Source organism: Phyllobates terribilis, unplaced genomic scaffold (assembly GCF_046119375.1).
Source record: "Phyllobates terribilis strain yellow unplaced genomic scaffold, ASM4611937v1 Scaffold_27__1_contigs__length_16484149, whole genome shotgun sequence".
Taxonomy (NCBI): Eukaryota; Metazoa; Chordata; class Amphibia; order Anura; family Dendrobatidae; genus Phyllobates; species Phyllobates terribilis.
This window is the reverse complement of record NW_027362787.1, coordinates 13,837,411-13,859,165: the sequence shown is the minus strand read 5'-3', so window position 1 is coordinate 13,859,165 and position 21,755 is coordinate 13,837,411. Positions and strand designations below refer to the sequence as shown.

Sequence of the window (21,755 nt, the reverse complement as noted above, 5' to 3'; positions counted from 1 at the left end):
TGGAACGAGCAGCTGTCTACCCTTAGCAGGAGGGCTCCTGATTACATACCTCTCCTGCTGCTGCTGCTGCTGGCTGTCCAGCAGCAGACTGAAGGTGGCTGCTGCTGTGCACAGGTATATAAAGGCTCAGAGCCTATTATGACACGCGCAGCCAGCGTTCCATTGCCACATTCCATCTACTGCAGGCAGGATACCTGGCTGGCTGAATGTCGCTGAGAAGCTCACAGAGACCGCCATAAGCAACAGTTTAACAGAATGCCACAGACTAATCAACCAAACTTTTTGGGTTGGGTTCTCTTTTATAGTCTGCAGGCATTAAATGAAAGAAGTCAGTGTTCCAGCAGAAGGAGACAACGTTTCAGAAAAGGCATTGTAGCAAACCAAAAAAGAAATTTTAAGCGCAGCAGAGTAACCAGCGCACATACCTGTTAGCTCAGGTGAGTTTAAAAGGCTGCTGTTGATAACAAGGGCATTTGCTAAATAGATGGTGTGTGTGCAACAATATACTGAAAGGTCAATTATATTGTGCAGCTTATCTCACCACCTGTAGTTATTTAGGTGAAAGCTCCAAAATGCTTGCCTAATATGTCTGTTTATCCAAAAGGAAGTAAAAAGGGAGAGCTAGAAAGATAGCATTGCATCACATTACATGGCAATGCAATGCACAGTTGCTGAAGTTGAACCAAAATGAGCTTGTAATCTGGCTTCTGCAACTTTGAACATGAAAAATCCAATGAGGAGAAGAAAAGCAAAGCCAAAGAGTCCATCCCAAAATCCGACAAACAAGCAAAATGAACAAAAAACATTGAATTCAATTCTTTCTGATTTTAGAAACTGCATTAAAGAAGGGGTGCACCGGTCCTGGAGACACTGCAATACCAGGTCAATGCGTGGAGTGGACAGAGCAAGCTCTTTTTCCATCTCCCTGTTCTAAAAATCCATTTAATATATGGTCCCCAGATAGGGGACGTATCAGATATTAAACTGATAAGAACAGATACTACACTTGATCTTAGCCAAAAGGCCGAGAAGCGATAACCAGAATTGGTTTCAAACTACGGAGCCACCCAAGGATCCTGAAAAGTCCATTTGTGGAGATGAGCTCCTGGACTCCCGTTAAGAAGACATGTTGTCAACCTCTAGATCCCTTACATGCCTGCACTTTTCGGCTTGCTGCTGCTGCAATCCACGCGTTTTAGATCTGCATAACTCCACCTCTTTAAACACAGCACCTTCACCCCCTGCTGTTCCCACCCGCCTCAACACCGTTGGAAGGGAGGAGAACCAATTAAGGCGGGGGGTGGGGTGGAACGAGCAGCTGTCTACCCTTAGCAGGAGGGCTCCTGATTACATACCTCTCCTGCTGCTGCTGCTGCTGGCTGTCCAGCAGCAGACTGAAGGTGGCTGCTGCTGTGCACAGGTATATAAAGGCTCAGAGCCTATTATGACACGCGCAGCCAGCGTTCCATTGCCACATTCCATCTACTGCAGGCAGGATACCTGGCTGGCTGAATGTCGCTGAGAAGCTCACAGAGACCGCCATAAGCAACAGTTTAACAGAATGCCACAGACTAATCAACCAAACTTTTTGGGTTGGGTTCTCTTTTATAGTCTGCAGGCATTAAATGAAAGAAGTCAGTGTTCCAGCAGAAGGAGACAACGTTTCAGAAAAGGCATTGTAGCAAACCAAAAAAGAAATTTTAAGCGCAGCAGAGTAACCAGCGCACATACCTGTTAGCTCAGGTGAGTTTAAAAGGCTGCTGTTGATAACAAGGGCATTTGCTAAATAGATGGTGTGTGTGCAACAATATACTGAAAGGTCAATTATATTGTGCAGCTTATCTCACCACCTGTAGTTATTTAGGTGAAAGCTCCAAAATGCTTGCCTAATATGTCTGTTTATCCAAAAGGAAGTAAAAAGGGAGAGCTAGAAAGATAGCATTGCATCACATTACATGGCAATGCAATGCACAGTTGCTGAAGTTGAACCAAAATGAGCTTGTAATCTGGCTTCTGCAACTTTGAACATGAAAAATCCAATGAGGAGAAGAAAAGCAAAGCCAAAGAGTCCATCCCAAAATCCGACAAACAAGCAAAATGAACAAAAAAACATTGAATTCAATTCTTTCTGATTTTAGAAACTGCATTAAAGAAGGGGTGCACCGGTCCTGGAGATACTGCAATACCAGGTCAATGCGTGGAGTGGACAGAGCAAGCTCTTTTTCCATCTCCCTGTTCTAAAAATCCATTTAATATATGGTCCCCAGATAGGGGACGTATCAGATATTAAACTGATAAGAACAGATACTACACTTGATCTTAGCCAAAAGGCCGAGAAGCGATAACCAGAATTGGTTTCAAACTACGGAGCCACCCAAGGATCCTGAAAAGTCCATTTGTGGAGATGAGCTCCTGGACTCCCGTTAAGAAGACATGTTGTCAACCTCTAGATCCCTTACATGCCTGCACTTTTCGGCTTGCTGCTGCTGCAATCCACGCGTTTTAGATCTGCATAACTCCACCTCTTTAAACACAGCACCTTCACCCCCTGCTGTTCCCACCCGCCTCAACACCGTTGGAAGGGAGGAGAACCAATTAAGGCGGGGGGTGGGGTGGAACGAGCAGCTGTCTACCCTTAGCAGGAGGGCTCCTGATTACATACCTCTCCTGCTGCTGCTGCTGCTGGCTGTCCAGCAGCAGACTGAAGGTGGCTGCTGCTGTGCACAGGTATATAAAGGCTCAGAGCCTATTATGACACGCGCAGCCAGCGTTCCATTGCCACATTCCATCTACTGCAGGCAGGATACCTGGCTGGCTGAATGTCGCTGAGAAGCTCACAGAGACCGCCATAAGCAACAGTTTAACAGAATGCCACAGACTAATCAACCAAACTTTTTGGGTTGGGTTCTCTTTTATAGTCTGCAGGCATTAAATGAAAGAAGTCAGTGTTCCAGCAGAAGGAGACAACGTTTCAGAAAAGGCATTGTAGCAAACCAAAAAAGAAATTTTAAGCGCAGCAGAGTAACCAGCGCACATACCTGTTAGCTCAGGTGAGTTTAAAAGGCTGCTGTTGATAACAAGGGCATTTGCTAAATAGATGGTGTGTGTGCAACAATATACTGAAAGGTCAATTATATTGTGCAGCTTATCTCACCACCTGTAGTTATTTAGGTGAAAGCTCCAAAATGCTTGCCTAATATGTCTGTTTATCCAAAAGGAAGTAAAAAGGGAGAGCTAGAAAGATAGCATTGCATCACATTACATGGCAATGCAATGCACAGTTGCTGAAGTTGAACCAAAATGAGCTTGTAATCTGGCTTCTGCAACTTTGAACATGAAAAATCCAATGAGGAGAAGAAAAGCAAAGCCAAAGAGTCCATCCCAAAATCCGACAAACAAGCAAAATGAACAAAAAACATTGAATTCAATTCTTTCTGATTTTAGAAACTGCATTAAAGAAGGGGTGCACCGGTCCTGGAGATACTGCAATACCAGGTCAATGCGTGGAGTGGACAGAGCAAGCTCTTTTTCCATCTCCCTGTTCTAAAAATCCATTTAATATATGGTCCCCAGATAGGGGACATATCAGATATTAAACTGATAAGAACAGATACTACACTTGATCTTAGCCAAAAGGCCGAGAAGCGATAACCAGAATTGGTTTCAAACTACGGAGCCACCCAAGGATCCTGAAAAGTCCATTTGTGGAGATGAGCTCCTGGACTCCCGTTAAGAAGACATGTTGTCAACCTCTAGATCCCTTACATGCCTGCACTTTTCGGCTTGCTGCTGCTGCAATCCACGCGTTTTAGATCTGCATAACTCCACCTCTTTAAACACAGCACCTTCACCCCCTGCTGTTCCCACCCGCCTCAACACCGTTGGAAGGGAGGAGAACCAATTAAGGCGGGGGGTGGGGTGGAACGAGCAGCTGTCTACCCTTAGCAGGAGGGCTCCTGATTACATACCTCTCCTGCTGCTGCTGCTGCTGGCTGTCCAGCAGCAGACTGAAGGTGGCTGCTGCTGTGCACAGGTATATAAAGGCTCAGAGCCTATTATGACACGCGCAGCCAGCGTTCCATTGCCACATTCCATCTACTGCAGGCAGGATACCTGGCTGGCTGAATGTCGCTGAGAAGCTCACAGAGACCGCCATAAGCAACAGTTTAACAGAATGCCACAGACTAATCAACCAAACTTTTTGGGTTGGGTTCTCTTTTATAGTCTGCAGGCATTAAATGAAAGAAGTCAGTGTTCCAGCAGAAGGAGACAACGTTTCAGAAAAGGCATTGTAGCAAACCAAAAAAGAAATTTTAAGCGCAGCAGAGTAACCAGCGCACATACCTGTTAGCTCAGGTGAGTTTAAAAGGCTGCTGTTGATAACAAGGGCATTTGCTAAATAGATGGTGTGTGTGCAACAATATACTGAAAGGTCAATTATATTGTGCAGCTTATCTCACCACCTGTAGTTATTTAGGTGAAAGCTCCAAAATGCTTGCCTAATATGTCTGTTTATCCAAAAGGAAGTAAAAAGGGAGAGCTAGAAAGATAGCATTGCATCACATTACATGGCAATGCAATGCACAGTTGCTGAAGTTGAACCAAAATGAGCTTGTAATCTGGCTTCTGCAACTTTGAACATGAAAAATCCAATGAGGAGAAGAAAAGCAAAGCCAAAGAGTCCATCCCAAAATCCGACAAACAAGCAAAATGAACAAAAAACATTGAATTCAATTCTTTCTGATTTTAGAAACTGCATTAAAGAAGGGGTGCACCGGTCCTGGAGATACTGCAATACCAGGTCAATGCGTGGAGTGGACAGAGCAAGCTCTTTTTCCATCTCCCTGTTCTAAAAATCCATTTAATATATGGTCCCCAGATAGGGGACGTATCAGATATTAAACTGATAAGAACAGATACTACACTTGATCTTAGCCAAAAGGCCGAGAAGCGATAACCAGAATTGGTTTCAAACTACGGAGCCACCCAAGGATCCTGAAAAGTCCATTTGTGGAGATGAGCTCCTGGACTCCCGTTAAGAAGACATGTTGTCAACCTCTAGATCCCTTACATGCCTGCACTTTTCGGCTTGCTGCTGCTGCAATCCACGCGTTTTAGATCTGCATAACTCCACCTCTTTAAACACAGCACCTTCACCCCCTGCTGTTCCCACCCGCCTCAACACCGTTGGAAGGGAGGAGAACCAATTAAGGCGGGGGGTGGGGTGGAACGAGCAGCTGTCTACCCTTAGCAGGAGGGCTCCTGATTACATACCTCTCCTGCTGCTGCTGCTGCTGGCTGTCCAGCAGCAGACTGAAGGTGGCTGCTGCTGTGCACAGGTATATAAAGGCTCAGAGCCTATTATGACACGCGCAGCCAGCGTTCCATTGCCACATTCCATCTACTGCAGGCAGGATACCTGGCTGGCTGAATGTCGCTGAGAAGCTCACAGAGACCGCCATAAGCAACAGTTTAACAGAATGCCACAGACTAATCAACCAAACTTTTTGGGTTGGGTTCTCTTTTATAGTCTGCAGGCATTAAATGAAAGAAGTCAGTGTTCCAGCAGAGGGAGACAACGTTTCAGAAAAGGCATTGTAGCAAACCAAAAAAGAAATTTTAAGCGCAGCAGAGTAACCAGCGCACATACCTGTTAGCTCAGGTGAGTTTAAAAGGCTGCTGTTGATAACAAGGGCATTTGCTAAATAGATGGTGTGTGTGCAACAATATACTGAAAGGTCAATTATATTGTGCAGCTTATCTCACCACCTGTAGTTATTTAGGTGAAAGCTCCAAAATGCTTGCCTAATATGTCTGTTTATCCAAAAGGAAGTAAAAAGGGAGAGCTAGAAAGATAGCATTGCATCACATTACATGGCAATGCAATGCACAGTTGCTGAAGTTGAACCAAAATGAGCTTGTAATCTGGCTTCTGCAACTTTGAACATGAAAAATCCAATGAGGAGAAGAAAAGCAAAGCCAAAGAGTCCATCCCAAAATCCGACAAGCAAAATGAACAAAAAACATTGAATTCAATTCTTTCTGATTTTAGAAACTGCTTTAAAGAAGGGGTGCAGCGGTCCTGGAGATACTGCAATACCAGGTCAATGCGTGGAGTGGACAGAGCAAGCTCTTTTTCCATCTCCCTGTTCTAAAAATCCATTTAATATATGGTCCCCAGATAGGGGACGTATCAGATATTAAACTGATAAGAACAGATACTACACTTGATCTTAGCCAAAAGGCCGAGAAGCGATAACCAGAATTGGTTTCAAACTACGGAGCCACCCAAGGATCCTGAAAAGTCCATTTGTGGAGATGAGCTCCTGGACTCCCGTTAAGAAGACATGTTGTCAACCTCTAGATTCCTTATATGCCTGCACTTTTCGGCTTGCTGCTGCTGCAATCCACGTGTTTTAGATCTGCATAACTCCACCTCTTTAAACACAGCACCTTCACCCCCTGCTGTTCCCACCCGCCTCAACACCGTTGGAAGGGAGGAGAACCAATTAAGGCGGGGGGTGGGGTGGAACGAGCAGCTGTCTACCCTTAGCAGGAGGGCTCCTGATTACATACCTCTCCTGCTGCTGCTGCTGGCTGTCCAGCAGCAGACTGAAGGTGGCTGCTGCTGTGCACAGGTATATAAAGGCTCAGAGCCTATTATGACACGCGCAGCCAGCGTTCCATTGCCACATTCCATCTACTGCAGGCAGGATACCTGGCTGGCTGAATGTGGCTGAGAAGCTCACAGAGACCGCCATAAGCAACAGTTTAACAGAATGCCACAGACTAATCAACCAAACTTTTTGGGTTGGGTTCTCTTTTATAGTCTGCAGGCATTAAATGAAAGAAGTCAGTGTTCCAGCAGAAGGAGACAACGTTTCAGAAAAGGCATTGTAGCAAACCAAAAAAGAAATTTTAAGCGCAGCAGAGTAACCAGCGCACATACCTGTTAGCTCAGGTGAGTTTAAAAGGCTGCTGTTGATAACAAGGGCATTTGCTAAATAGATGGTGTGTGTGCAACAATATACTGAAAGGTCAATTATATTGTGCAGCTTATCTCACCACCTGTAGTTATTTAGGTGAAAGCTCCAAAATGCTTGCCTAATATGTCTGTTTATCCAAAAGGAAGTAAAAAGGGAGAGCTAGAAAGATAGCATTGCATCACATTACATGGCAATGCAATGCACAGTTGCTGAAGTTGAACCAAAATGAGCTTGTAATCTGGCTTCTGCAACTTTGAACATGAAAAATCCAATGAGGAGAAGAAAAGCAAAGCCAAAGAGTCCATCCCAAAATCCGACAAACAAGCAAAATGAACAAAAAACATTGAATTCAATTCTTTCTGATTTTAGAAACTGCATTAAAGAAGGGGTGCACCGGTCCTGGAGATACTGCAATACCAGGTCAATGCGTGGAGTGGACAGAGCAAGCTCTTTTTCCATCTCCCTGTTCTAAAAATCCATTTAATATATGGTCCCCAGATAGGGGACGTATCAGATATTAAACTGATAAGAACAGATACTACACTTGATCTTAGCCAAAAGGCCGAGAAGCGATAACCAGAATTGGTTTCAAACTACGGAGCCACCCAAGGATCCTGAAAAGTCCATTTGTGGAGATGAGCTCCTGGACTCCCGTTAAGAAGACATGTTGTCAACCTCTAGATCCCTTACATGCCTGCACTTTTCGGCTTGCTGCTGCTGCAATCCACGCGTTTTAGATCTGCATAACTCCACCTCTTTAAACACAGCACCTTCACCCCCTGCTGTTCCCACCCGCCTCAACACCGTTGGAAGGGAGGAGAACCAATTAAGGCGGGGGGTGGGGTGGAACGAGCAGCTGTCTACCCTTAGCAGGAGGGCTCCTGATTACATACCTCTCCTGCTGCTGCTGCTGCTGGCTGTCCAGCAGCAGACTGAAGGTGGCTGCTGCTGTGCACAGGTATATAAAGGCTCAGAGCCTATTATGACACGCGCAGCCAGCGTTCCATTGCCACATTCCATCTACTGCAGGCAGGATACCTGGCTGGCTGAATGTCGCTGAGAAGCTCACAGAGACCGCCATAAGCAACAGTTTAACAGAATGCCACAGACTAATCAACCAAACTTTTTGGGTTGGGTTCTCTTTTATAGTCTGCAGGCATTAAATGAAAGAAGTCAGTGTTCCAGCAGAAGGAGACAACGTTTCAGAAAAGGCATTGTAGCAAACCAAAAAAGAAATTTTAAGCGCAGCAGAGTAACCAGCGCACATACCTGTTAGCTCAGGTGAGTTTAAAAGGCTGCTGTTGATAACAAGGGCATTTGCTAAATAGATGGTGTGTGTGCAACAATATACTGAAAGGTCAATTATATTGTGCAGCTTATCTCACCACCTGTAGTTATTTAGGTGAAAGCTCCAAAATGCTTGCCTAATATGTCTGTTTATCCAAAAGGAAGTAAAAAGGGAGAGCTAGAAAGATAGCATTGCATCACATTACATGGCAATGCAATGCACAGTTGCTGAAGTTGAACCAAAATGAGCTTGTAATCTGGCTTCTGCAACTTTGAACATGAAAAATCCAATGAGGAGAAGAAAAGCAAAGCCAAAGAGTCCATCCCAAAATCCGACAAACAAGCAAAATGAACAAAAAACATTGAATTCAATTCTTTCTGATTTTAGAAACTGCATTAAAGAAGGGGTGCACCGGTCCTGGAGACACTGCAATACCAGGTCAATGCGTGGAGTGGACAGAGCAAGCTCTTTTTCCATCTCCCTGTTCTAAAAATCCATTTAATATATGGTCCCCAGATAGGGGACGTATCAGATATTAAACTGATAAGAACAGATACTACACTTGATCTTAGCCAAAAGGCCGAGAAGCGATAACCAGAATTGGTTTCAAACTACGGAGCCACCCAAGGATCCTGAAAAGTCCATTTGTGGAGATGAGCTCCTGGACTCCCGTTAAGAAGACATGTTGTCAACCTCTAGATCCCTTACATGCCTGCACTTTTCGGCTTGCTGCTGCTGCAATCCACGCGTTTTAGATCTGCATAACTCCACCTCTTTAAACACAGCACCTTCACCCCCTGCTGTTCCCACCCGCCTCAACACCGTTGGAAGGGAGGAGAACCAATTAAGGCGGGGGGTGGGGTGGAACGAGCAGCTGTCTACCCTTAGCAGGAGGGCTCCTGATTACATACCTCTCCTGCTGCTGCTGCTGCTGGCTGTCCAGCAGCAGACTGAAGGTGGCTGCTGCTGTGCACAGGTATATAAAGGCTCAGAGCCTATTATGACACGCGCAGCCAGCGTTCCATTGCCACATTCCATCTACTGCAGGCAGGATACCTGGCTGGCTGAATGTCGCTGAGAAGCTCACAGAGACCGCCATAAGCAACAGTTTAACAGAATGCCACAGACTAATCAACCAAACTTTTTGGGTTGGGTTCTCTTTTATAGTCTGCAGGCATTAAATGAAAGAAGTCAGTGTTCCAGCAGAAGGAGACAACGTTTCAGAAAAGGCATTGTAGCAAACCAAAAAAGAAATTTTAAGCGCAGCAGAGTAACCAGCGCACATACCTGTTAGCTCAGGTGAGTTTAAAAGGCTGCTGTTGATAACAAGGGCATTTGCTAAATAGATGGTGTGTGTGCAACAATATACTGAAAGGTCAATTATATTGTGCAGCTTATCTCACCACCTGTAGTTATTTAGGTGAAAGCTCCAAAATGCTTGCCTAATATGTCTGTTTATCCAAAAGGAAGTAAAAAGGGAGAGCTAGAAAGATAGCATTGCATCACATTACATGGCAATGCAATGCACAGTTGCTGAAGTTGAACCAAAATGAGCTTGTAATCTGGCTTCTGCAACTTTGAACATGAAAAATCCAATGAGGAGAAGAAAAGCAAAGCCAAAGAGTCCATCCCAAAATCCGACAAACAAGCAAAATGAACAAAAAAACATTGAATTCAATTCTTTCTGATTTTAGAAACTGCATTAAAGAAGGGGTGCACCGGTCCTGGAGATACTGCAATACCAGGTCAATGCGTGGAGTGGACAGAGCAAGCTCTTTTTCCATCTCCCTGTTCTAAAAATCCATTTAATATATGGTCCCCAGATAGGGGACGTATCAGATATTAAACTGATAAGAACAGATTTTTTTTTTTTTATCGAAAGCCCGAATTCGTGTACAAAACCCGAGTGCGCTTAAAAAAGTGACAAGTGCCACAAAAAAAGTGCACTAGGATGCGGGTCTTCTTGAAACCCTCTCCAAAAGGAGAAGGGTCCCCCAAACCATTCCCCGTCCCTCCGAGCCAAAAGGCCACAGCGAGGAACAGGGACAAAAAGCCACCTCCAGCCGAAGCCAGAGGCGACCCAATCTTACCCCCAGCACCTGCCCGAGTTCTCACCCGAGCAAGGCACTGGGAGCCAAAGACTGTGCTCCCCTCCCGGAAGAGGGGAGCCAACAACGCTCTCCTCCCGAAAGAGGAGAGCCAGGGGGGTTCAGGGGGGAGCGGAACCTGATGGCCACACACTCCCCCCCTAGACCTGCCAAGAGAGGAACCCGTAAGGGAACCGCATCCCGACAAAATCCTAGTAGGACGTGACACACGTGAATAAGTGGACACACAGTGACAAAGAAATTAAATAAATAGTGAAGGTTTCACAGTATAATACTGCCCGGACCTTCGACCGGGAATTGAAAAATTCCCCATCCTAAGGCCAGAAGGCCCGGAATAAGGGTGTGTGCGAAGAAAGAAAATTTGAAGTGCTTTTGCAAATGTGCCATAAACTCAAGTGGGGTTCCCAATCCCAGTGAGTTAAGGCACCCCAGGGTCACCACTCCTGGGGCACTTCACACTTCGGGCTTTCGATCTTCCCCGGCCCAATGGCGTCGATCCTGGGGGGCCATGCTTTCCACCAGATGACTATATTAGCCACCTGGCGTACTAACAAGCGCCTAAACCCCAGTGTGCATAATGTATCAATCTACTAGGGCGGCCAACATCCAAAACCGCCTTTTCAAAAGATACTACACTTGATCTTAGCCAAAAGGCCGAGAAGCGATAACCAGAATTGGTTTCAAACTACGGAGCCACCCAAGGATCCTGAAAAGTCCATTTGTGGAGATGAGCTCCTGGACTCCCGTTAAGAAGACATGTTGTCAACCTCTAGATCCCTTACATGCCTGCACTTTTCGGCTTGCTGCTGCTGCAATCCACGCGTTTTAGATCTGCATAACTCCACCTCTTTAAACACAGCACCTTCACCCCCTGCTGTTCCCACCCGCCTCAACACCGTTGGAAGGGAGGAGAACCAATTAAGGCGGGGGGTGGGGTGGAACGAGCAGCTGTCTACCCTTAGCAGGAGGGCTCCTGATTACATACCTCTCCTGCTGCTGCTGCTGCTGGCTGTCCAGCAGCAGACTGAAGGTGGCTGCTGCTGTGCACAGGTATATAAAGGCTCAGAGCCTATTATGACACGCGCAGCCAGCGTTCCATTGCCACATTCCATCTACTGCAGGCAGGATACCTGGCTGGCTGAATGTCGCTGAGAAGCTCACAGAGACCGCCATAAGCAACAGTTTAACAGAATGCCACAGACTAATCAACCAAACTTTTTGGGTTGGGTTCTCTTTTATAGTCTGCAGGCATTAAATGAAAGAAGTCAGTGTTCCAGCAGAAGGAGACAACGTTTCAGAAAAGGCATTGTAGCAAACCAAAAAAGAAATTTTAAGCGCAGCAGAGTAACCAGCGCACATACCTGTTAGCTCAGGTGAGTTTAAAAGGCTGCTGTTGATAACAAGGGCATTTGCTAAATAGATGGTGTGTGTGCAACAATATACTGAAAGGTCAATTATATTGTGCAGCTTATCTCACCACCTGTAGTTATTTAGGTGAAAGCTCCAAAATGCTTGCCTAATATGTCTGTTTATCCAAAAGGAAGTAAAAAGGGAGAGCTAGAAAGATAGCATTGCATCACATTACATGGCAATGCAATGCACAGTTGCTGAAGTTGAACCAAAATGAGCTTGTAATCTGGCTTCTGCAACTTTGAACATGAAAAATCCAATGAGGAGAAGAAAAGCAAAGCCAAAGAGTCCATCCCAAAATCCGACAAACAAGCAAAATGAACAAAAAACATTGAATTCAATTCTTTCTGATTTTAGAAACTGCATTAAAGAAGGGGTGCACCGGTCCTGGAGATACTGCAATACCAGGTCAATGCGTGGAGTGGACAGAGCAAGCTCTTTTTCCATCTCCCTGTTCTAAAAATCCATTTAATATATGGTCCCCAGATAGGGGACGTATCAGATATTAAACTGATAAGAACAGATACTACACTTGATCTTAGCCAAAAGGCCGAGAAGCGATAACCAGAATTGGTTTCAAACTACGGAGCCACCCAAGGATCCTGAAAAGTCCATTTGTGGAGATGAGCTCCTGGACTCCCGTTAAGAAGACATGTTGTCAACCTCTAGATCCCTTACATGCCTGCACTTTTCGGCTTGCTGCTGCTGCAATCCACGCGTTTTAGATCTGCATAACTCCACCTCTTTAAACACAGCACCTTCACCCCCTGCTGTTCCCACCCGCCTCAACACCGTTGGAAGGGAGGAGAACCAATTAAGGCGGGGGGTGGGGTGGAACGAGCAGCTGTCTACCCTTAGCAGGAGGGCTCCTGATTACATACCTCTCCTGCTGCTGCTGCTGCTGGCTGTCCAGCAGCAGACTGAAGGTGGCTGCTGCTGTGCACAGGTATATAAAGGCTCAGAGCCTATTATGACACGCGCAGCCAGCGTTCCATTGCCACATTCCATCTACTGCAGGCAGGATACCTGGCTGGCTGAATGTCGCTGAGAAGCTCACAGAGACCGCCATAAGCAACAGTTTAACAGAATGCCACAGACTAATCAACCAAACTTTTTGGGTTGGGTTCTCTTTTATAGTCTGCAGGCATTAAATGAAAGAAGTCAGTGTTCCAGCAGAAGGAGACAACGTTTCAGAAAAGGCATTGTAGCAAACCAAAAAAGAAATTTTAAGCGCAGCAGAGTAACCAGCGCACATACCTGTTAGCTCAGGTGAGTTTAAAAGGCTGCTGTTGATAACAAGGGCATTTGCTAAATAGATGGTGTGTGTGCAACAATATATTGAAAGGTCAATTATATTGTGCAGCTTATCTCACCACCTGTAGTTATTTAGGTGAAAGCTCCAAAATGCTTGCCTAATATGTCTGTTTATCCAAAAGGAAGTAAAAAGGGAGAGCTAGAAAGATAGCATTGCATCACATTACATGGCAATGCAATGCACAGTTGCTGAAGTTGAACCAAAATGAGCTTGTAATCTGGCTTCTGCAACTTTGAACATGAAAAATCCAATGAGGAGAAGAAAAGCAAAGCCAAAGAGTCCATCCCAAAATCCGACAAACAAGCAAAATGAACAAAAAACATTGAATTCAATTCTTTCTGATTTTAGAAACTGCATTAAAGAAGGGGTGCACCGGTCCTGGAGATACTGCAATACCAGGTCAATGCGTGGAGTGGACAGAGCAAGCTCTTTTTCCATCTCCCTGTTCTAAAAATCCATTTAATATATGGTCCCCAGATAGGGGACGTATCAGATATTAAACTGATAAGAACAGATACTACACTTGATCTTAGCCAAAAGGCCGAGAAGCGATAACCAGAATTGGTTTCAAACTACGGAGCCACCCAAGGATCCTGAAAAGTCCATTTGTGGAGATGAGCTCCTGGACTCCCGTTAAGAAGACATGTTGTCAACCTCTAGATCCCTTACATGCCTGCACTTTTCGGCTTGCTGCTGCTGCAATCCACGCGTTTTAGATCTGCATAACTCCACCTCTTTAAACACAGCACCTTCACCCCCTGCTGTTCCCACCCGCCTCAACACCGTTGGAAGGGAGGAGAACCAATTAAGGCGGGGGGTGGGGTGGAACGAGCAGCTGTCTACCCTTAGCAGGAGGGCTCCTGATTACATACCTCTCCTGCTGCTGCTGCTGCTGGCTGTCCAGCAGCAGACTGAAGGTGGCTGCTGCTGTGCACAGGTATATAAAGGCTCAGAGCCTATTATGACACGCGCAGCCAGCGTTCCATTGCCACATTCCATCTACTGCAGGCAGGATACCTGGCTGGCTGAATGTCGCTGAGAAGCTCACAGAGACCGCCATAAGCAACAGTTTAACAGAATGCCACAGACTAATCAACCAAACTTTTTGGGTTGGGTTCTCTTTTATAGTCTGCAGGCATTAAATGAAAGAAGTCAGTGTTCCAGCAGAAGGAGACAACGTTTCAGAAAAGGCATTGTAGCAAACCAAAAAAGAAATTTTAAGCGCAGCAGAGTAACCAGCGCACATACCTGTTAGCTCAGGTGAGTTTAAAAGGCTGCTGTTGATAACAAGGGCATTTGCTAAATAGATGGTGTGTGTGCAACAATATATTGAAAGGTCAATTATATTGTGCAGCTTATCTCACCACCTGTAGTTATTTAGGTGAAAGCTCCAAAATGCTTGCCTAATATGTCTGTTTATCCAAAAGGAAGTAAAAAGGGAGAGCTAGAAAGATAGCATTGCATCACATTACATGGCAATGCAATGCACAGTTGCTGAAGTTGAACCAAAATGAGCTTGTAATCTGGCTTCTGCAACTTTGAACATGAAAAATCCAATGAGGAGAAGAAAAGCAAAGCCAAAGAGTCCATCCCAAAATCCGACAAACAAGCAAAATGAACAAAAAACATTGAATTCAATTCTTTCTGATTTTAGAAACTGCATTAAAGAAGGGGTGCACCGGTCCTGGAGATACTGCAATACCAGGTCAATGCGTGGAGTGGACAGAGCAAGCTCTTTTTCCATCTCCCTGTTCTAAAAATCCATTTAATATATGGTCCCCAGATAGGGGACGTATCAGATATTAAACTGATAAGAACAGATCAGGTTTCAACATATTTTATTAAGTGCGTAAAAGATGGTTTACAATCAAAAACAACAACACAAACAGTACATTATTAAAACACAGAATTCCACCCATAAAAACCCCATATACGATTGGCATCCCTTCTCCCAATACATTTGACATCCCTCAAGTAATAAATATACATCTGGCTAAAAGCAATTTTAAGACAATCCTTCACAGAAATAGCATCACGTTTAAAAAGTAAAATATTGCGTGCCTTCCAAAGGGCGTCTTTAAAACAGTTAATCATACACCAACATATACAATACTGTTGAGGGGTCGGACATTTAAAAAGGCCATATAAAACATATTCATGGTTAAAATCTCTTAAACCGCAAGTCCATTTTAAAAGAATCCCAACTTTGTGCCAAAGTTCCTGTGCAAATGGGCAATTCCACATAAGGTGCAAGGTGGTTTCGTCATAAACACATGAGTCTCTGGGGCATTTGGCTCTGGCCACCAGGCCTCTCCTGTGTTGAAACTCTCTGGTGGGGAGGCACTGGTGGACCACCATCCATGCGATGTCCTTATGTCCATTTGCTAAGAATTTCCCGAAGACATTCTTCCAAACTTGCTTCGACCTCTCTTCTGAGAAATTTACTATGGGGGTCACATCTTCATTCCTCCTCAGAAAAGATAAAAGCTTCTTGCGGTCTTTAAAAATGTCCATATTAAAATCACCAAGGCTATAAAATCGAACAGTCTTTTCTAAGATTGCTTGGTGTTTGGGGGGGCATAGTAAAACAGGGGAATTCAACGACAACTTAAACCATCTTTTAAAAATCATCACACAAGTATATTTTAAAAAATAACTTAGCGCACTATTACCATTAAAATGTTTGAAACAAAAGCAGAAATAATTTAAATACAAATAAATATGTAAGTCGGGGACATCCCTTCCGCCGTTCATTTTATTCTTCCTCATTATTTCTCGCCTTAATTTTTCCATTTTGGAGTTCCATAAAAACATAAAGATCATCCTAGTCATTTTTTTAATTAAAACATCAGAGGGGGGGTACACCATAGCTATATACAGTATGAGGGGTAACAACACTGATTTTATAATTAAAATTTTCCCCTCCATTGTTAGGGACCTCAAACCCCAAAATGATATTTTCTTTGACATTTTTTCTATGACATTCTCCCAGCTTTGAGTTCCCACATTCTCCTCGTTAAAAACAACTCCAAGAATTTTTACATTGTCTCGTTTTATAGTGAGCTGCGGGAGTTGGGCGGTGTCCCAGGATCCCAAAGTCAGACATTCAGATTTATTTAAATTAAGTTTAAAACCGGATGCCTGGGAAAAAAAATCAATGCGCAACACCGCCCTCCGGAGGGAAGCAGGGTCCACGCACACAACCGTCACGTCATCCATGTAGCCAAAGACTCTCACATCACTGCCACCTCCGCCAGGAACAGGAACCCCTCTAATCACTTTGTCTTTCCTTATTGCGCTCAGCAGGGGCTCCATGGCGCAGATGAACAGGATGGGCGACAAGGGGCATCCCTGCTTCACTCCGGACTCAAGGGGAACTCCATCTGTTAAAAAGCCATTAAGAGAAATTTGACTAAAACAATTTTTATATAAAATCTTAATACAATTTAAAAGCATATTAGGGATACCCATTCTTTTTAAAACTCTAAAAAGAAATCTATGAGAGACTCTATCGAAAGCTTTTTCAAAATCTAGGGCTAAAAGAGCTACATTTTGACACCGGTCTCTGGAATACCAAATTACATCCCTTAATACGTTTAAAACCTCTGAAATACTTCTGCCTGGTACACTACATACCTGCTCAGGCCGGATCAGTTTGGCAATGACACTCCTGAGCCGGTCAGCAACCACCTTAGCAAGTACCTTGTAATCAACATTTAGGAGAGTTATGGGTCTCCAATTCGCTAGAGTACTGCGGTCACCTTTTTTATATATCAAAGACACCACTCCTCTCCTCCACGAAAATGGCAACTGTTCAGAAATAAAAACTTCTTTAAAAAGCATAAAAAGGTCCTCTTTTAAAATGTCCCAAAAAGTAAGGTAAAATTCTACAGGTAGTCCGTCACACCCAGGTGCTTTACCCTTAGAGAAACTTTTAAAAACATAAAATAATTCCTCTAAAACAATATCGCGTTCTAAAAACTCCAGGTCTGTAAAATTTAACTTAAAATCGAGATCATTAAGAGCATCAGATAAAAAGGACTCATCTATACACTTTTTACTAAAAAGATGCTTATAAAAGTTAAAAGTAGCATTCAACATTCCCTGCATAGATGTTTCACCCTCTAGATTTGTGATCACTTCTCTTTTATCCATGACTTTTTTGAAGAAGAAGCGAGAGCACTTCTCCCCCTCCTCCAAGTGCTGCACTCTAGAGTTAAAAATAATCTCTTTCCCCTTTGTGTCTATGCAGTTCTGAATTTCAGTTTTTAGGCCAGCAATATCATCTCCCACCTCCACCCCTAGCTCTTTGAATTTAAAAAGTGTTTGCAGTTTGGTGTTAAGATCACTAAAACATCTTTTTTTCTCTCTAGCTTTACGTCTCCCTGCTTTTATAAAAAACATTCTGACTTTTTTTTTCAAATTTTCCCACCAGGTTACCATAGGGGCATCAGAAGGTTTTTGTCGCCGCCAGGCTTGATAGGCTTTACCAAAGTCTTGTCGAATCAGAGGGTCCTCCAGCAGGTAAGTACTTAGACGCCAGAGGCCCCTGTTGACCCTCTGTTCATCCCGGTATTCTAGGTGCACCTCCAAGCCCTTATGGTCAGAAAATATATTTGATGTTAAAACACATTTTACAGGGTTAAAATCATCTGATAGGAAAATAAAATCGATCCTGGAAGACACCCCTCTTCCGGACCACGTATAACCAGGGTCCGTCGGCAGAAGTGACCTCCACGCATCGCATAATTTAAAATCAGTTATAAAATCTTTCAATAGATGACATGACTTATCCAATTTGCGTAAAGGGTCACCCCCCGCTCGTTGTTCACTAGCACAAAGACAATTAAAATCACCCCCTACGATCAGGGGAGATGACCCAGTACAGTACAATGGCAATATCCCAAATAAATTAATTCTCTCTTGCTTATCAGGGGAAGCATAAACATTCATTACACGTAGGGTAAAACCATTAAATTTAAAATGCACTAAAACCACTCTGCCTGGTACTATTTCTGTGACAGTATTTATAGTAATATTTCTCCCACGACAGAGGAAGCCCACCCCCGCTGACTTGTTGTCATTGGAGCCAGACCAGATGGAGGGCCCCAGTCTCCAATCTGTCTTGATGTCATTATAATTTAGTGCATGTTGTATCCCGCATTCCTGTAATAAACATATGTCAAAGTCAGTGGTTTCTAAGTACTTAAATAGAGCAGCCCTACGAACTGGGCTCTTTAATGACCTCACATTCAGTGAGACAAGTCTTAATGTGGGCATTCATAGGTCAGGGTGGTGGATCTTCCATGAGGACACCTGACTCAAAGCCCTGTATGTCAAATTGCTCCAGAACATCCGGGCTAGAGGACCCAAACGACTCGATATTCTGTGAGCTGGCGGTTGCCCCCTCGTAGGTCACGGTTCCCAGCCACATTCCAGGAGACGCTGGGGCTTCGACATTCCATCTCTTTTTCGGGGCAGACTCCACCAGGTCACTGGTGCAGTCCTCCTCTTCCTCCACCTCCTCCAGGGGGAGAGACTGGTCCATCAGGATAAGATCACCAACACAGATTCCCTGATGTTCGCCACCTAGAAGCAAAGCCCCCTCATCTGGCTGGCTAATCGCCCTGGAAGATCCTGAGGCCATCGCTGCGTGGTCCCCTGTAGCCAACCGCACAGGGGCACCACCCTCCAGCCCAACAGGATCGGTATCGGGAACCATCGACACGGAGGATACCCTCCCAGAAGGAGGACCCCTCCGCTCCGGTCCATGCGAGGTCCGCCCATCGTTAAGGGACTTCGATGCAGGGGCCGCCCCCGAGGGGCCTCCGGCTCCCTGCTCCATCCCAGCCTTCTCGCCCTTCGAACCGCCCTCCGACGCCGGCCCGCCAGTGAAGACCGGCGGGCGCATCGGCTCAGCTGCAGAAGATGCAGCTTCTGCGTAGGTCCTGGTCCTGGTCCTGTTGGGGCATCCTCGGAACATGTGCCCCGCCTCACCACAAAGATTGCATTTCCTCCCAGCGGGACAGTCCTTCATTAAATGTCCGTAACAGCTGCAATTATTGCAGCGGTCTACTTTCCTGCCCGTGCAGGACGTTTGGGTATGACCCATTTGTCCACAGTTCCTGCAACATACCGGCATTCCAGGGTAAAATAAGTAGCCTCTGCTCTTACCGATCACAAATGTTGAGGGAGGGTGTAGCATTCCTCCCACTCCGCTTGGGTCCCTCTTTAGACGGGCCATGTACCTCCTCTTGCCGCACCAGAAGCCTACCGCGTTCTTCACAGTGCCCAGGTATCTCAGATCATCACAATAACGGATAAGGTAGGTCGAGATGTCTGCAGCTTCCACAAAGGGGTTCGGGAAATGCACCACGATAGGGATCTCGTCATAGGCATACAAGAGACAAAAGGTTAGTCCATCCAATTCATCTAAGTACTTTTTCTCATTTACCTTTTGTACGAGTTGGTGACAGCATCCCTGGCTCTTGAAGGTGATGGTATAAGTCCCCTTGTACTCATTGTCCTGGAAGCAGAATATGTCTTCCCGCCGAAACTCCAGAACTCCAAGCAGAATCCTATGGCAGATGTAGTCCAAGTTCTTCTCCGTCCTCGATCCTGCTCCAACTTCAATCCTCACGGTGTTCCGCATCCGGGCATCACCCGATGAATATGTGAGCGTTGCCGGCATCCTTCACTCAGGAACGTACCGACTCTTCTCTCTGAAAGGCGCAAGCCTTCATGGGATCCCTTCCCGTTGCTCCCGGACTAATCCTTCCTCCCAATAGCAGCAGGGGGGTTAAGTCCCTCCGAAGAGGAACGATCCCCCCAGGCCGAGAGAAAGGGTACCAAGAGCACCTCACAGGCAAGACCACACAGGTAAACCTGATAGATCGTGCCAAAAGGCCGAGAAGCGATAACCAGAATTGGTTTCAAACTACGGAGCCACCCAAGGATCCTGAAAAGTCCATTTGTGGAGATGAGCTCCTGGACTCCCGTTAAGAAGACATGTTGTCAACCTCTAGATCCCTTACATGCCTGCACTTTTCGGCTTGCTGCTGCTGCAATCCACGCGTTTTAGATCTGCATAACTCCACCTCTTTAAACACAGCACCTTCACCCCCTGCTGTTCCCACCCGCCTCAACACCGTTGGAAGGGAGGAGAACCAATTAAGGCGGGGGGTGGGGTGGAACGAGCAGCTGTCTACCCTTAGCAGGAGGGCTCCTGATTACATACCTCTCCTGCTGCTGCTGCTGCTGGCTGTCCAGCAGCAGACTGAAGGTGGCTGCTGCTGTGCACAGGTATATAAAGGCTCAGAGCCTATTATGACACGCGCAGCCAGCGTTCCATTGCCACATTCCATCTACTGCAGGCAGGATACCTGGCTGGCTGAATGTCGCTGAGAAGCTCACAGAGACCGCCATAAGCAACAGTTTAACAGAATGCCACAGACTAATCAACCAAACTTTTTGGGTTGGGTTCTCTTTTATAGTCTGCAGGCATTAAATGAAAGAAGTCAGTGTTCCAGCAGAAGGAGACAACGTTTCAGAAAAGGCATTGTAGCAAACCAAAAAAGAAATTTTAAGCGCAGCAGAGTAACCAGCGCACATACCTGTTAGCTCAGGTGAGTTTAAAAGGCTGCTGTTGATAACAAGGGCATTTGCTAAATAGATGGTGTGTGTGCAACAATATACTGAAAGGTCAATTATATTGTGCAGCTTATCTCACCACCTGTAGTTATTTAGGTGAAAGCTCCAAAATGCTTGCCTAATATGTCTGTTTATCCAAAAGGAAGTAAAAAGGGAGAGCTAGAAAGATAGCATTGCATCACATTACATGGCAATGCAATGCACAGTTGCTGAAGTTGAACCAAAATGAGCTTGTAATCTGGCTTCTGCAACTTTGAACATGAAAAATCCAATGAGGAGAAGAAAAGCAAAGCCAAAGAGTCCATCCCAAAATCTGACAAACAAGCAAAATGAACAAAAAACATTGAATTCAATTCTTTCTGATTTTAGAAACTGCATTAAAGAAGGGGTGCACCGGTCCTGGAGATACTGCAATACCAGGTCAATGCGTGGAGTGGACAGAGCAAGCTCTTTTTCCATCTCCCTGTTCTAAAAATCCATTTAATATATGGTCCCCAGATAGGGGACGTATCAGATATTAAACTGATAAGAACAGATACTACACTTGATCTTAGCCAAAAGGCCGAGAAGCGATAACCAGAATTGGTTTCAAACTACGGAGCCACCCAAGGATCCTGAAAAGTCCATTTGTGGAGATGAGCTCCTGGACTCCCGTTAAGAAGACATGTTGTCAACCTCTAGATCCCTTACATGCCTGCACTTTTCGGCTTGCTGCTGCTGCAATCCACGCGTTTTAGATCTGCATAACTCCACCTCTTTAAACACAGCACCTTCACCCCCTGCTGTTCCCACCCGCCTCAACACCGTTGGAAGGGAGGAGAACCAATTAAGGCGGGGGGTGGGGTGGAACGAGCAGCTGTCTACCCTTAGCAGGAGGGCTCCTGATTACATACCTCTCCTGCTGCTGCTGCTGCTGGCTGTCCAGCAGCAGACTGAAGGTGGCTGCTGCTGTGCACAGGTATATAAAGGCTCAGAGCCTATTATGACACGCGCAGCCA

General features: G+C 45.2%; 12 non-coding genes and 1 pseudogene across 12 annotated transcripts; all 13 read right to left on the bottom strand.

Moving 5' to 3' along the window:
* Positions 1 to 845: 845 nt before the first annotated feature.
* Positions 846 to 1,036, bottom strand: LOC141177389 (U2 spliceosomal RNA). Its single transcript, XR_012253988.1, has one exon. It is a non-coding gene; the product is annotated as a U2 spliceosomal RNA (small nuclear RNA).
* Positions 1,037 to 2,152: 1,116 nt separating this feature from the next.
* LOC141177277 (U2 spliceosomal RNA) lies at positions 2,153 to 2,343 on the bottom strand. Its single transcript, XR_012253887.1, has one exon. It is a non-coding gene; the product is annotated as a U2 spliceosomal RNA (small nuclear RNA).
* Positions 2,344 to 3,458: 1,115 nt separating this feature from the next.
* Positions 3,459 to 3,649, bottom strand: LOC141178315 (U2 spliceosomal RNA). Its single transcript, XR_012254612.1, has one exon. It is a non-coding gene; the product is annotated as a U2 spliceosomal RNA (small nuclear RNA).
* Positions 3,650 to 4,764: 1,115 nt separating this feature from the next.
* Positions 4,765 to 4,955, bottom strand: LOC141177276 (U2 spliceosomal RNA). Its single transcript, XR_012253886.1, has one exon. It is a non-coding gene; the product is annotated as a U2 spliceosomal RNA (small nuclear RNA).
* Positions 4,956 to 6,066: 1,111 nt separating this feature from the next.
* On the bottom strand, positions 6,067 to 6,257 carry LOC141177552 (U2 spliceosomal RNA). The gene has a single exon (XR_012254137.1). It is a non-coding gene; the product is annotated as a U2 spliceosomal RNA (small nuclear RNA).
* Positions 6,258 to 7,369: 1,112 nt separating this feature from the next.
* Positions 7,370 to 7,560, bottom strand: LOC141177275 (U2 spliceosomal RNA). Its single transcript, XR_012253885.1, has one exon. It is a non-coding gene; the product is annotated as a U2 spliceosomal RNA (small nuclear RNA).
* Positions 7,561 to 8,675: 1,115 nt separating this feature from the next.
* On the bottom strand, positions 8,676 to 8,866 carry LOC141177388 (U2 spliceosomal RNA). The gene has a single exon (XR_012253987.1). It is a non-coding gene; the product is annotated as a U2 spliceosomal RNA (small nuclear RNA).
* A 1,116-nt stretch (positions 8,867 to 9,982) lies between these two features.
* On the bottom strand, positions 9,983 to 10,167 carry LOC141177801 (U2 spliceosomal RNA). Its single transcript, XR_012254349.1, has one exon. It is a non-coding gene; the product is annotated as a U2 spliceosomal RNA (small nuclear RNA).
* Positions 10,168 to 10,956: 789 nt separating this feature from the next.
* Positions 10,957 to 11,048, bottom strand: LOC141178108 (U2 spliceosomal RNA; annotated as a pseudogene).
* A 1,115-nt stretch (positions 11,049 to 12,163) lies between these two features.
* LOC141177273 (U2 spliceosomal RNA) lies at positions 12,164 to 12,354 on the bottom strand. Its single transcript, XR_012253883.1, has one exon. It is a non-coding gene; the product is annotated as a U2 spliceosomal RNA (small nuclear RNA).
* A 1,115-nt stretch (positions 12,355 to 13,469) lies between these two features.
* Positions 13,470 to 13,660, bottom strand: LOC141177272 (U2 spliceosomal RNA). The gene has a single exon (XR_012253882.1). It is a non-coding gene; the product is annotated as a U2 spliceosomal RNA (small nuclear RNA).
* A 1,115-nt stretch (positions 13,661 to 14,775) lies between these two features.
* Positions 14,776 to 14,965, bottom strand: LOC141177807 (U2 spliceosomal RNA). The gene has a single exon (XR_012254355.1). It is a non-coding gene; the product is annotated as a U2 spliceosomal RNA (small nuclear RNA).
* Positions 14,966 to 21,140: 6,175 nt separating this feature from the next.
* Positions 21,141 to 21,331, bottom strand: LOC141177271 (U2 spliceosomal RNA). The gene has a single exon (XR_012253881.1). It is a non-coding gene; the product is annotated as a U2 spliceosomal RNA (small nuclear RNA).
* Positions 21,332 to 21,755: the final 424 nt, after the last annotated feature.